The following is a 15,241-nucleotide window of genomic DNA, read 5'->3' on the forward strand; positions in this document are numbered from 1 at the left end:
TGAACGGAGAGTTGACTCGAGAATAAGATGTGGATTAAACAGTCCCTGGAGGAGATGCTTCATTTGGAATGGGATAAGAGGGATTTGGTGAGGCCAAGGGAGCAATGGAGGGCATAGAGGTGACTGCGCCTGACTGATTTAAAAGCCGTCTGTTCAGCCTCCGTCCCTTATTTATTTTTTTCTTACATGGCCACTGACGCCGCTTGACATTTGCAGATCCACGTTTTCCAAACACAGACTCATTTGCAATTCAACACCTGTACTGCCCAGCTGATTTCCCGAGCTTGAAGACCCATCGCTCAGCTCCGCTCTAGCTACCGCCAGCCAAAGGGAAGGGGTGGGTTTTCAATGCCTAGCTGCGTCTGGAGTGGTTCAGCACTGTTGCTTTCTGCGCGCCGGTGCAAGGCAAATGGGAGTACGGGGGAGGCTGCTCTAGAGACTGGGATGGCTAGGTTCTTATATGGCTCCTTTCACCACAGCACCTCATGTGCCTGAATGGATTTAGCCTCACGAGAGGTAGGGAATTATTATCCCCATTTTAGAAATGGAGACCTCAGAGCTTAAATGGTTTGCCAAAGGACATGGAGGGAGGCTGGAGAAGAGCACAGGCCCTCAGCACAGGTGGACGTGGATTCCAGGATTCGAACCCACGTCCACCAACAACCCTTTAGATCTACCTCAACTTGCTACATAGAGGTAAAAGGTGTTAACACTACAGAAGGCGTCTACACTACAGAAAATGTCAAAGTTAGGTCAGGGTTAGCTAACCCTGATATCACCTCAACCACTTCTCTTACAATAATACCTGAGCACCTCATAAACTTTACTGCATTTATCCTCACAAAATCCCTAGGAGATAGGGCCACGCTGCTATTCTTGTTGTACATATGGGAAACTGAGGCACTGAGAGGCAAAGTGACTTGCCCACAGCCACCCAGGAAGTTTGTGGCAGAGCACGGAATTGAAGCTGGGTCTTGCAGGTCCCAGCCTAGCACCCTAACCGCTGGACCATCCTTCCTCTCTTTGGGCTTCCCAATCCCTGTTTGACCACTGCTGAGCCATTTGAAGCCCAGGGCTAACACATCTGTGTCAGTGGTATTAGTATAATATGAGGTTACATACTACGCTATCGTCATACATCATGTTCTACATTTTGAGTAGGCCAAATCAATGCCTGGGATCAGAACTCCAAACCCTCATGGAAAGTTTGGATCAGAAATTTGGACCCACCTCTCTGTAGGATGCAGCCACTTTCTTGGGGGTACAGGGGGGATGCAATTCACTCCCAGCACTTCTCTGCTTCTTAGCTGCGAATCGGAAGGATCCTTGAGGTGCACAGGATGCTACTGGTTTGCTGGCACAACCTGCCTTCCCTTTCCTCCTCTCTTTTAGTCACTGGTGCCTTTGTTCTCTCCTGTCTGTGCTGAGGGCCTGTGCTTTTGCAGGCTGGAAGATTGCATGTCATGTAATAGCTCCCAAGAGCAAGGAGCTGTTGAGAGACTAATTCATACCTGTCAGCAAATTCTATTTAGTGGGATACTCCAAGCCCTTAAACCTGCCAGTCCAGCCTTCCCAGCCTCCTTTTCTGTGCTGCCTCTCACTGATTGATCACCTTGGCCAGAGACAGGTCATTTGTCCTTCACAGCAAAATCTGCACTCCCAGTACCGCTCTCGGGACAAGAACTCACACACCAACGCTTTCATAACCACGTGCACTCATACAAGAGATGCCTTTGGTCATCTGGCTACCCGATGAACCCATAAGCAGGTGCAAATGACAGGCAGGTAAATACACTCATGCAAGTTACTCATGCGCCCACACACTGACCAGGACATAAACAATATAACCTTTCACAGATTGGTTTCTCCCAGGAATAAAATAAAATAAAAAAAACCCTGTACTTTGTGTTTCCATTGTACCTCTCCTGCACTGAGCCTCAAAGCAATCCTAAGATGTGGCTAATTATCAGTGTGAGCCTTATCTTACTCGGGGGGAAACTGAGGCACAGAGCCAGCAAGGCCAAAAATGTCAAGTGTCCACTCATTTTTAGGCACTCGATTCAAGACTCCTTGAATCAGACTTTCAAAGGTGTTGAGCATCCACAATGGCCGCTAACATCACAGACTGGGAAAGAGGGAAGGGTGCTGGAGGTCAGAAAATCAGGCCCGGAATGTCTGAAGCTAGGCACCCAAAATTGATGGAACCTTCTGAAAATTGAGGCCTTACGAGTAAATTGCTCAGTGCATCTGTAGCAAAGTCATGGACTAGAACTCAGAACTCCTGATTTCCAGTCCATGGCTTTACCCATAAAACGTGTACAGTTAAATAATGACACTTAGCGATTATACGGCACGCTCTATTTTCAAAGCGCTAGGCACTCATTCACTAATAGAATAGAAAGGGGTTCCCTGGGAGACAGCACTGCAGGAATTATTACAGGCTGAAGTCACGCCTGGGTTTCTGTTCTTCATGCAGTGCTTGGCCTGCATTCTCAAACCTAACCCTTTAGCTCATCTGGAGAAGCTGTCTAATAAAAACAGCACTGCCAGCCTCTGTACGTCACATTTTCAGCGTGGGGAGCTTCAACTTGGTGGCTGTGAATGATGATCTGGAGATTTACGGAACACATTCTCCAGTCTGCGGGACTATAAACCCATCACCAGGTTTCAGCATCTTGCTCCACACAAGTCTCTGACTCACATACAACGATTAAGGGCCTGATCTGAACTGGGGCTAAGCACTCACGATCCTCACTGATTTCAGCCCATGCTGGGGATGTGGCCGCTGTACTACTTGGATTGGCACTTTTTTAAAACTCTGCTCCCAACTTGCTAGGTCTGTCCATTCTCTTTCTATAATAAAAGAGCGTCAATGTACTGCCCTCACATTGTCTCTTTCAGCGTAGCCTCTCAAAGCACGTTGTTAATTTGCTAAGCTCCGCACTCACCCCTAACGGGTAGTGGTGATATTATGACCGCTTTACAGATGAGGAAATCGAGGCACAGAGTTGCTAAGGAGCCGATCCTGCTTCAGTTGAAATAATGGAAAAACTCCCGTTGACTTCAGTGGTGGCAGGAATGAGGCCTAAGATCATAATCCATTGCTGTTCAGCAATGCTCTTAAAGCAGGTACTTAGCCTGAAGTGTGATGGCCAGGGCTTGCACTGGGGGCCTCCAGAGATAAAAGCGTAAGCTAAGGAGCCCGGCTCTATAGCTGGGCAGCGTAACAATCCATATCCTCTGCGGCACGGCAAAGAGGGGGAACTCTAACACACACTCAAAAGTGGACCACACAAACAAATACTTAAATCCCACTAAAATCAATGAGACTCAATTAATAATACTAGTCACTGCGAAGCCAAGGACCCGTTGACAATCACAGCTTGTACTAATGGGTCTTCGCATGGCTCCAGAGAGCATTTGGGAAGAACAATATTTATTGCACTGACCACAGAGCCATTTCCCTGCTTGATTTAAGTGAGCTGCATTTTGTTTCTATGCCTGGCGGTCTGCTGCCAGCTGCCCAAGGGGTTCTTAAAGACATGGACACCTACCCTTATGGCGTGATGCCATGCCATGTGATCAGACTCGAAGGTCAACTCAGAAATATTTGTCTTGTGCAGATTTTGTTTCAGAGCATCTCTGAAAAGTTCCATCTGCCCTCCATGCTTAGAGTTGCCAGAGCTTAATTTTGAATATAGAATTTATTTTTCTAGATGAGTCTCAGGCATATGAATGACATTACCCGTCCCTCTCAGTTGGACACAAATCAACTGAGCCTCAATTCCAACTGAACCAGCTTTTGCCAAGACTTCTATGTTGGACACCCGCTCCTTCCATTTGATACACAGCAGTTATCATAGGGTCTCTAATAGAAACTGTCAAGCTTTTTAATGTGCCATTGAGAAATGGTCCATCTTTCACACCCGTAGAGCAATGTTGTGAGGACAACAGCATTATACCCTTGGATTTTTGTCTGTTGACATATTCCGTGTTGCTTCCAGATCATGTGTGGTGCTGGCTTTCTGAATTCACGCATCCACTTCGTGACTTGCTTGTCGCTTCATTATTCAACATGCTGCAGAGGTAAGTGAACGGTTTAATGGCTTTAAGCATGGTATCTTCCAAGCGTGCTGCTGGATCTTCGTAAAGTTGCCGAGGAACTGGATGATACATAGCCCCAATTTTCATTCAGCTGATGAGCCGCCATAGCAAAGCGGTTTGTGAAATCTTGTAGTGCTGTTTCAGAGTGTTCACGAGGCACAGTCATGGCTGGAGAGCAGTTCCTGGATCAACACTTCAATCACCTTGCTCTTTGCATGTAGTTTAGAGAGATTAAAGAGCTAGACAGTGCGAAAGTGTAGAAAGATGCCGTTTGAAGAACCATGGAGGGCTTCCTCTAGCATCGCAGTGAAGAATAAACCCAAAAGGCTAAGACCAAGGAGAATCCTTGCTTCGCCCCAAACCTGATTGGAAATGGGTCTGTTCAATCACCAGTAAAACACGTGCGTAAATGCTTTACTGAATCAGAGCCTAAGGTCCAGAGCCTCAATGGGATTTAGGCTCCTACCTTCCATAGAAATCAGTGGAAGGTAGGAGCCTAAATACCTTTGGGGTTCTGGCCCTCAGTGACTTGTGCATGTTCCCAACGGCAGAGCCAAGGATGGAGCAAGAGAGTCAATTTCAGGTCTTCTCTAGCCACTACACACACTGCCTCAGTGTAACACGGATCAAGGTTGATCACGGTCTTGGGATTTTTCTTCGACCAATTCCTGTATAAGCTATGCATCCCCTCCTCGCCACAAGTTCCACATACAATGGGTTATCACTAACAGTGAGAGGGAACGGTGAGCAGTGCTTAGGTGGGCTGACCAGGAGTCAGGACACCTGGGTTCCGTTCCCAGCCTGGGCTGCGTGACCTTGATCAAATCACCTCTACTCTCTCTGTTGCCCAATTTCACCTAGCTCACAGGGGAGTCAAGAAACTTAATTAATATTTACAAAGAGATCCAAGAGCCTTGGTCGAAAGGCATTAGGCAAGAGTATTATTGCTATTGTAATAACCCGATGATAGGTACACGTATTTGAAACTCAAGGCTCAGAAGCCTTGGGATTTATCTGCATTGTCACACTGCTGATCTCACATCAGTGATTGGCTTCTGGTAATTGCTTATCTCTTAATGTCGAGAAGGACAATTTGCTATTGTTAGTTTCTCTGTGTCAGCTATTGAGTGCCTTCCACTTCTATCAATTTGGCTGGCAATATTGTTCTGCGTCCCCTTTGCGTGCACAGAATCTCGCTCCTTTGCGAGATTCTTATCATGCTTTTAATAAACCAGGTCACCCGGGGAAGCAAAGCAACGGGGTCGCCTCCCACCCTGGGAAGAATTGCCAGGCTTTGCTCTTTTTGACCGCAGTGACACTGAGACCTTGACACATGCGGGTATCTTCCCCTATTGATTACTGTAAGGGCTTCACTGGATTTCCAGATTTGCTGATTAGTAGCCTCCAAATGGTCCTCAAATGCTGCTGCTGCCTGGGTCTGAGATTAGATTACCAAGTTCACGGCCTTGAAAAACGTGTCCCCCATGAAATCTGCGCTTTTGTGTGCTTTTACCATATACTATACAGATTTCACAGGGGAGACCAGCGTTTCTCACATTGGGGGTCCTGACCCATAAGGGAGTTGCAGGGAGGGTCACAAGGCTATTTTAGGGGGGTCACAGTATTGCCACCCTTACTTCTGCACTGCTGCCTGCAGAGCTGGGTGGCTGGAGAGTGGCGGCTCCTGACTGAGGGCCCAGCTCTGCTAGCAGCAGCGCAGAAGTAAGGGTGACAATACCATACCAGGCCATCCTTACTTCAACGCTGCTGCTGGCAGCAGCTCTGCCTTCAGCACTGGGCTCCCGGACAGCAGCCGCCACTCCCCTGCTGCCCAGCTCTGAAGGCAGTGCCGCCGTGAGCAGCAGCACAGAAGTAAGGGGAGCAGTACCGTAACCACCCCTCCCCACCCCAACTTCTTTTTGGATCAGGACCCCTACAATTAGAACACCATGACATTTGAGATTTAAATAGCTGAAATCATGAAATTTACTATTTTTAAAATCCTAGACTGTGAAATTGACCAATATGGAGCATGAATTTGGTAGGGCCCTAATTATGGGACAGATCCCCAAAAGGCATAAATTAGCCAAATTCCAATGCCTTCAGTGGAACCACTCTGATTTACCCCAGCTGCGGATCTGGCTCATTGATTTCAGTGGCACTGGGCTGATTTCCTCCAGCTGGGGATTTGCCCTGTGGGGCTAGAACATATTGGCCTCTTTCTTTTGTCTTTCTGTTTGTGTATGAGGGGGAAGGAGTGGGGGGGCTGGAAGGGTTTTTAATAATGGCTCAGATCCTGAATTCCTTACTCCATCTTCACTGAGGCAAAACTCCCATTGATCTCAATAGCAGTTTTGCCCAAGTAAAACCCGAGTAAGGACCTCGGGGATTTGGTCTAACAATTTATACTTTGAAGTTACATAGCAGTTTTTATGCAAGGATCTGAAGGTACTTTACCAACAGGGGACCAGATCCTCAGCTAGTGTAAACTGGAATACCTCTATTGACTTCAATGATGATTTACACCAGCTAAAGTTAATGAAGTGGGGAAATTTCCATGATTAGTATTCCCATTTTAGTGCAAGGGGATGGGCTTGATTACTTCTTGAGGTCCCTTCCAGCCCTATGTTTCTGTGATTCTATGCCCCTCTGTAGCAGGGCGTGCTCACCACGGTGACACCTCCTGCTGGTTGCTCTGGGAATTAGCTCTGTCCAGCTCTGGAGCGCCCTCTGAGGTGGTGTCTCACCCGTTGTCTGCTCTGCTGTTTGTCTCCACCATCGGGACACGTGTCACTCTCTGGACCACGGTGTCCTCTTCAGGACACTGCCCACTACTCCATTCTCACCCCCTTCTGGGGCGGGGGAGGTAACGGCAGTCCTTCAGCTTTCCCCTGACTCAGTGTCCAACCACAACCCAAAGTCTAGCCCCGCACCTCAGGGGCAAGTTGCAGTCTGTATCAGCCACGCTCCTCTGCACCCAGGTACAGTGTCAGGGGGGACGGGGACCCAGGCCTGCCCGCTACTCTGGGTCCCTACCCAGGGACCTTCTAGCGGCAGCCTCTCTCTGCCCTCCTTCTCTCCCCTTGTCTGTCTATCTTCCCTGGGCCACTTCCCCTTTGGCCCTTGTACCTTCTTGATCCTTTTTAGCAGGGGCTGCAGCCTGGCAGGTAACCGGCCGGAGCTCTCCTCTGCTCCCCCGAGCCTGCCCAGCATTGCTCTGTCCAAGGTGCTACCTCAACTCAGGAGTCAGTCCTCCTCCCTTGCTAGTCAGGGAGAGACTGCCCTCTCTTCTTTGCTGCAGCCTTTATATAGGGCTCAGCCTGACCCTGATTGGCTGCCTTTTTCTTGGCCCTGATTGGCTCCCCACGGGCTCTTGCTGATTGGCTGCAGGTCTGCGCAGCTTCTCCAGCCTGTTCCAGCCCTTTTTCTCATGGAGTGGGGCAGTCGCCCCACTACACCTCACTCCACAATCTATGAAAATGAACAAATGGACACACCGGACATCAATGTAATTACACCGGCCTTTTGTGTGTGGCTACGGGTTGATTTTATGAATGGGACACTTGAATTTTGCACAGCTTTTGTCTCTTAAGATAGTCAGTTCCTCCTAAATCTGGGGCGCCCTTCCCAATGAAAGCATGTTAGTCCTCTCCTATGTTAGGTGTAACACCAGGAGAAGACCTGCCTTTGGAATCTGATGCTCTCCCCTCTGTGGATTTTGTTGCCTTCAGGGTCCATAAATGCTGAACTGCTGAGCTTGTTAATAATTTCTAAGTTGCTCTAAAAACATATTTATTTGGTCACTAAAGTGTACAGGATTATGCTAAATGCATTATGGCTTTTTTGAATGGCTCAGTTCGCTTACAATATATTGACTGAGTCAATAATGGTATAATAAACCACAAGTAAAAAATCAATTTTCCTGGCAGAAGAAAGTCATTTGAATGATGAATTTTTGCTTTTTTTTTTCTGTGGGTTCATTCAGACATATTGGGTCATTTGAGCATTCTGGGAGTTGTAGTCTGAATGACCTTCAAAAGTAGGGTTTCTTGGGGTCATTACCTTTATTGATAGGTGGATCTCAAAAGTTCCAGAATTTCTAAGCAGAACAGCATCCAAAACTTCCAATCCTTCTCCCAAATTCATCCAAACACTCCAGACCCCTTGAGACCAAAAGCAAGTCCCTGGTGCACCTCCACTGAATGTAATGGAGTTGCACCTGGGATGAATTAGGTCCTTTTGTGTCTGTAGAACTGGGACTGGAAATAGGAGAAGAGGGACTGAGGTTTTTCAAAGTCATTAAGGGATTTAGACACCCCCCATTAAAATGAATGGGAGTTGTGTGTCTAAATCTCTGAATCAGCCTGGAAATTCCCAACCAGGATCTTTCCATCAGGCCCCAAGTCTGGAGAGAAGTCTCTCACTCTGACGGCACTCCAACATTTCTCCTTTGGACAGGGAATGGGAAGTCGTGAGGCCACTGCCAAATTAAACATATTGGGGGAAACAAGTTAAATACGTCTCAAACCTCACCAAAGTTAAGATCAGATTTATTGTACCAGCAAGGGGTACAGAGAGCTTCCTCCACCGGCCAACTCTCCTATAATTGTCCACGAGAAACTTTCTTACACTCTCCTTGGAGACTGGATTGGAGGCACCAATGGTGTGGTTGGATATGGCAATCCTCATGTTCCGATGAATTCTAAGTGATGCTTTGGGCCACTTGTATTTTAACTGAGTTGTCATTCTTAATCCCAATGGGCGAAATTCACCCAGGGCAGAGTGCCTACCCAAGAACCTCCACGCCATTTACACCCCTAACATAGGGAAAAGTTTAAATAGTACAAAGGGCCTTATCTGGACCCTTTGCACCAGAATGAACTCCACCCAAAGACACAAATTAGAGATTGCCTCTGCAAGATTCAAATTTGGAAGGATGTTTATATCAGTTTGGTTCAGGCCCATCATCTTTTTTATTATTTGTATCACAGTAGAGCTAAGTTGCCCCAGCTAAGATCAGGGCCCCATGATGCAAGGCACCAGACAAATGCGTAGTAAGATTCATCCGAAGGAATTTACAGCCTAAATAGACATGATAGACAAAGAGTGGGAGGGGAAACAGAGGCAGTGAGAGGTGAAATAACTTGCCCAACATCACATAGCAGGTCAGTGGCAGAATCAGGAATAAAAATCTAGTCTCTTCACTCCCAGGCCAGTACCCTAATTCACTATACCACTTTAGGAGCCTTCAGAAGGCAGGCATGAGATAAACATAAGTGGAGGTAAAGTGATTTACAAACTAAAGCTGACATGTTTTGAAGCTGTCTAGGGGATTTAGACACTAGATTCCCATTAATTTCTAACTGGGCATCCAAACCAATTAGGCAGCTTTGAAAATCTCACCCTTTATATAGAAGAATCTTTTCCCTTCACTGAACCCCCCCCACAGATTTACGCCAGCTCTGACAATGGAACAAAGCAGCAGTTATCAGGGCACAGCAACACGACACAATACTGTCAGAGAACAAAACAACATACAAAGAATATACTGTCTGACTCCAGGCGCTACTAAAATTCTTTCACACCTTCCCTCTTGTACTAGTAATTTTAATAGTTTCAATTATTTCCATCTAATCTCCCTGATAAATGTTTTGAAATTTAAATCCAGCCTCAGGTCCATCTATTTTTTTTTAAAGGCCAAAACAACAACAACAAGCTACATGGAATTAATGAGCTACAAGGAATTAATTCCATCACAGGGTTTTGGAGACATCCAAAGCCTCTCGTGATCTGCTCTGGTAGTTTCAAATATTTCTAGGGCTAGGACATGCAATTATTTCCTTGCAATTCACAGTAGCTTATCTGCAATGCTCTAGCTACGCATCGTCCTTATTATTATTATAAATCAAATGCCAACATGTCTGCATTCCTCCCCCCCAATGGTTATCAAGTCAAGTTTCTCTGCCAAACAAATTTTTTTAATTAGGAGTTTTAGTTGCTATGGACTAGACTGGGATTTGGCCAGAATATCCACAGAAGCACTCAGGAAGGAATAAGGCCCCCCTCCCCTATATGCCCCTGCAAGACCTACAGGGGTCTGGATGCACACAGAGAAATAGGTGCTATGTGCTTGCTTACTTTCTGCTCCTGGAACACATGGGTGGGGAGTGACAGGGGGAAAGGAGTGGAATTTTATCCCCAGCCAGCCAGCGCAACCCGGTAAGAGAATGGCGTCAGCACCTGCTATTGGGTCAACAGCAACTAGCTACAAGAGGGAAGCCAAAGGGTGTGTGTGTGTGTCTCTGAGATGCCCTTGCTGTTGGGACCACTCCCAGGACTATGTGAAGCTGCCATAGACTCCAGCACAGGGCTCTGGCTCTGCTCCCTGTTTTTTCTTCTTTTTTACATTTACACGGTCACTTTTCATCCCGGAAGAAATCAAAGCGCTTGGCAAATTTGTACATACGCACAGAGCACCACTGAAATGCAGCCACCTCTGGGTGGATGGTGAAAATCCTAGCGGTGTATAACACCTCATAAGCTAGTGAGGGGAGGGGGCAATCTGGACAAGGCTACTGGAGAGGACTTCTACTTACAAAAAAGAGTGCTTCCTGAGAGCCTTAATGTTCATGGGTCAGCCCAGATGACGATTTTTAAGCCCCCACCCCCCTTTGACAAGGTAGTCACAGACAATTTAAAATTTCCCCCCAGGCTGGGGTGGGATGGGTGGGGGAGTGTGGTTCAAAAAGACAGGAATGGGACCAGGAATCAATAGAGACCTGGGTTCCATTCCCAGCACTAACACTGAGCTGCTGTGGAACCTTGGGTAACTAATTTTCTCTCAGCGTGCCTCAGTTTCCCCATCTGGAAAGCATGGATGACAACACCCTCCTTGGAGATCTGTGGATGAAAAGTGCTACAAATAAACTCTCTTTCATTAGATTTATTCTGATTCCGGGACGAGCATGGGGAAAATGTGGCCGAACTCCTCATGATGACAAGATGTCTGCCCCCTGGTTGGCTGGGGAAAGCCAATAATGAATTCACAGGTACCCATAAGTTATTTTATAGGTATTCACTTCAGAGCCCTTGCATCTAGCCCTCAGCCTATATGCACAAAGGGCTGGGAGATCCCTCTGCCGGAGGTTGGCATCTGCTTTCACGTGCCAAGCTTCCTCCCTGCTGAATTGACTAATTAATAGAGTTTAAGCTCTGTGAATCACTGATCATTATATGTAGCAGCCAGCCTCCCCAATCTAGCCGCTCCATGTGAAAGCCATCAAGTCCCAGCAACCTGTCTCCATCCGGTGCCCCAGAGGAGAAAAGAAATAATATAGAGATGCCTAACTGCCCATTGTTCAGGAAACACTTGCTGTAATGGCTATAATGAGCTTAATGCCCGGAGATACGCCCTCCAGTTCCTCCTGCCTGTGCATAACTCAGCCTCCAACCCCCCCACCCCCCGTCCTTTCTCTCAGGTCCGATTATTTTCCCCAGCTCCCATTAGTTTCATATCAGTGCCTTTAACTACACATACCGGCAGTCCCTCGTTTGACAGGTTCTTCCTCCATTTAAACCGTCTTTCCGCCTGCTCTCCCAGAGAGCAGTTCGCAGTGATTTTATCTTTTCTATTAGGCAGTCGTTGCAAACCTCAGTAGGTTCATTAGCAGCTTGATAATCCCTCCAGATTTATTAGTTTAAATTGCTCGCTTCCATCTCCCGTCCCCATTTAAATATTACTAATTTCCTTAAATATCTCTTCCATCTGCCCAGGTTTCGCCCAGCATCACCCTTCTTCTTAATGATCTCTGTCAAAAACCCCAGTCAGCTCTACGAAGAGCTGGGCTTTTTAACAAAGTGGAAAAAGAAACTGGAGTAAATAGATACTCTTCTTGATTGATTTCAAGCAAGAGCGAATGGCTCTAGGATCCTCTTCTTTCTAACCTATCGCTCTAAACTGGGTTAGAGAAACTGGCTTCAGTTGCAAACTTCAGATCCGGATCAAGAGCCAAAACCTGAACTGCCCCTCATGCAAATTCCGAGGTGTTATTCATGTTTTGTATTGTGGTAGCCCACAGGAACTCCAGTCACAGATCAGGACCCCATCGTGCTAGGTGCTGTATGGACACAGATCATTCATTATTTGTATTATGGTAACGTCTACAAGCACCAATCAAGCCTCAGGGCCCAACTATGCTAGAAGTAACAAAGTCTACAATCTCAGCCCAAGAGAGTTTATGGCCTACAAGTCACAGGATGTGAAAAGTGAATGAGACAGATACACCTGCCTGGGATGATATGGGGGGTTGGATTTAGGCCCATCTCTACTGAATATTACCACAGCCCATAGCACACAGCAGGGCTTACATCAAGAACTGTTTAACACACACAATTTTGGGGTGTAGTTGACTTTCATAACAATAGATCTGGTAATAATATATTGCACTTTCTCTCAGGGAACCTCATGGTGCTTTGAGAACACTAATAAATTAAGCCTCACAACACACCCTGTGAGGCAGGAATTATTCTCCCCATCTACAGATGGGGAAACTGAGGCACAGAGCTGTTGATGAGATATGCCCAAGATCACACACAAAGTCACTGAAAGAGCTAAGAGTAGAAACCCAGGCTTGTGCTCTAACTATTTGGCAACACAGTCTCTGTTAGAACTAGTGAGGATGAGTTTATGTTTAACCTACTTGCATATTAGTTGTGTGGGAGAACCAGAACTACTAGGAAATTTGAGTCACTCAGTACAGCATTGGAACAGTATTAGCTTTTGGAACCATCCAGTCTAGAATTGAATAGATTTCACAATGGCCTGAACAGTTAACTCATGAGGATGGGGAATGAATGGAATCAGCTAAGCTGGGTGAAGGGTTTCCCTGGTCTTCTTCATTCTGGCTTGGGTTCCCTATAACTGAGAACTAACTCTGGACCTCAGTCCTCTGAAGCCAGCTGGATTTGCTGGGAGTAAGAATTAATCAGCCTGTTACCCTCCTGCAGTGAGGGCGCAGTAGGGCTGATTTGCTCCATCCTGGCAGTCTGTAGGATTGCCGGACAACCCACAGTCCAACTACATTTAGCATCCAGGCCAACTTGTGGCAATGGGATGAGCCTCTTGGCCATTCTGTGATTGGAACACAAGCAGGTAGTTCTTTTTCACATTTGCCATCCTCTGGCTTCCTGGGACACAGGTTACTTGAAATGACAGACCACACGGAGATGATACCTGCACACACAATCCAACCCAATTTTTGGTGGGGTCTTGAGGCTCAGGCAACTCTCAGTTTTGATATAGGAGCCGCCCAACAGAGGCTTCCTCTGCCTGGCAATCCTATCTAGACTGATGACTGTCTCACAACACCTCCTGCTCCTCACCCATTAGATGGGGCTTATAGGAGAAGCAGAGGGCCCCCCTCTTACAGAGTTGGTACTTTACACCCAGTACTGATAACAGACTAAGTGACAATCCCAGAGCTTGGGAACCAGATGTGCTGATACCGATTGGCATTGGAAGCCAAATACAATGGTAGTCAGTAGGGACCAGGAACCAAATGATACTGACTGGGATTAAGAGCCAGCCATATTGATGCTCAGGCCTAAGAACCAATTGGGGTGGGGGGACTGATAGTGGTTGGGTTTGAGAAACAATTAAAACAGCCATTGTTGGGATTGGAGACCAATAGGAATGGTAATTCTTGGGATGGGGGCACAATTACATCAACTTGTTTGGATTAGTGACTAAGAGGAACAGTCATGAGCTGGGACTATCTCTCACTGCGTGTATGTACAGCACCTGATCTTCTTCGAGTCATCTTGGTGTGATGGTACATAAAAGAATGCTCACTGGAAGGAGGAACCCTTGGACTAGAAATCACAATATGAAATCACCACCACCTGAATACAAAGTAACCTGACATTTGAGGATCCTAGCAACTTGGGCTCTGCGCTCAAGATTTATGTTACCAGCTGACCTCTAGTAGGGTTTCTTTACTCCTCACGCAGTCGCCAATCATTTATATTGAATTAATTAGGACTAGGACCAAATGGACTAGTCCACTGTGGAATGGTATTGACCATGGTTAGGAACAATGGAGTGGACTCTGAGCATGAACTGGAATGATATTAGCACAGGGAGGGAGACTGTGTGTGGAATTTTTCTCTTTCTGACGCCTCCTTTCACACTCCAGCTCTTCACACCATTCCCCGCCTTGCTCTCAGTGTTGTCACCCATCCGTTTCATTCTCCCTCTCCTACGTTTGGATCACCCTTCCTACACACTTGGCTCCATCTGTTTCCGTCTGTCTCCCACCCAAATACATAGACACACAGCACGCTTCAGCTCTCGGCTTTCCTGGCACGCGTGCACCCAGGCATAAATATTCATAGAAATTATAGAATCAGAGAATCATATGGGCTGGAAGGCACCTCCAGTTAATCATCTGGTCCATCCCCCTGCATCAAGGCAGGATAGATTTCATTATCCCTAAACCATCCCTACTTGATAGGTGTCTGGGCTCATCTGAGCTATCCCCCACCCTGCTTGGCAGCTCGTTTTCAAGACCCGCTGGACGGTAGAGAATTTTAGCCTGGCTTCCCCCCTGCTTCTACTTAAGCCCACTGCCTCTTGTTCAGCACAGTGCATGGGAATCTAGCCACATGATGCCTATTAGTGATAAGAGGAGCTGTAAAGTTAAATCCAATCAGCCACGTTACAAAATATACCCCCGCCACTTGTTGCATTCACACAATCCCCTTCTCCTTGTCTCACACATGCACTCCGTCTCCCTCTCCCCCTAATGCACACAGTCACTCCCCCTTATGACACATAGACATATGTCTCATATCCCTCTCTGGGTGCGATTCTGCAGCCCTCTCTCTGGCTATTGCAACAGCCTGCTCCCCTTTCGCCCAAGCTTTCATGGCTATACGGATCTGTGCTGATTTCCACCAGCTGAGACTCCAACCCACTTGGTTACAGAGTATTTCCACCCCAGGAAAACATGGTTGGTTTGGTGTGTGTGTGTGTGTGTGTGTGTGTGTGTGTGTGTGTGTGTGTGTGTGTGTGTGTGTGTGTGTGTGTGTGTGTTAAGATTTGCCATCTTTTTTTTAGCATTTAAGTTCCATCCTTGAG

At 46.8% G+C, this 15,241-nt stretch overlaps 1 protein-coding gene across 3 annotated transcripts in view; it reads right to left on the bottom strand.

Annotated features, from left to right (window-relative positions):
• The window catches only part of GRIK4 (glutamate ionotropic receptor kainate type subunit 4), a 315,293-nt gene that overhangs the window by 66,950 nt on the left and 233,102 nt on the right, over positions 1–15,241 (bottom strand). The window lies entirely within an intron of this gene.

Source organism: Trachemys scripta, chromosome 21 (genome assembly GCF_013100865.1).
Source record: "Trachemys scripta elegans isolate TJP31775 chromosome 21, CAS_Tse_1.0, whole genome shotgun sequence".
NCBI classification, from domain to species: Eukaryota; Metazoa; Chordata; order Testudines; family Emydidae; genus Trachemys; species Trachemys scripta.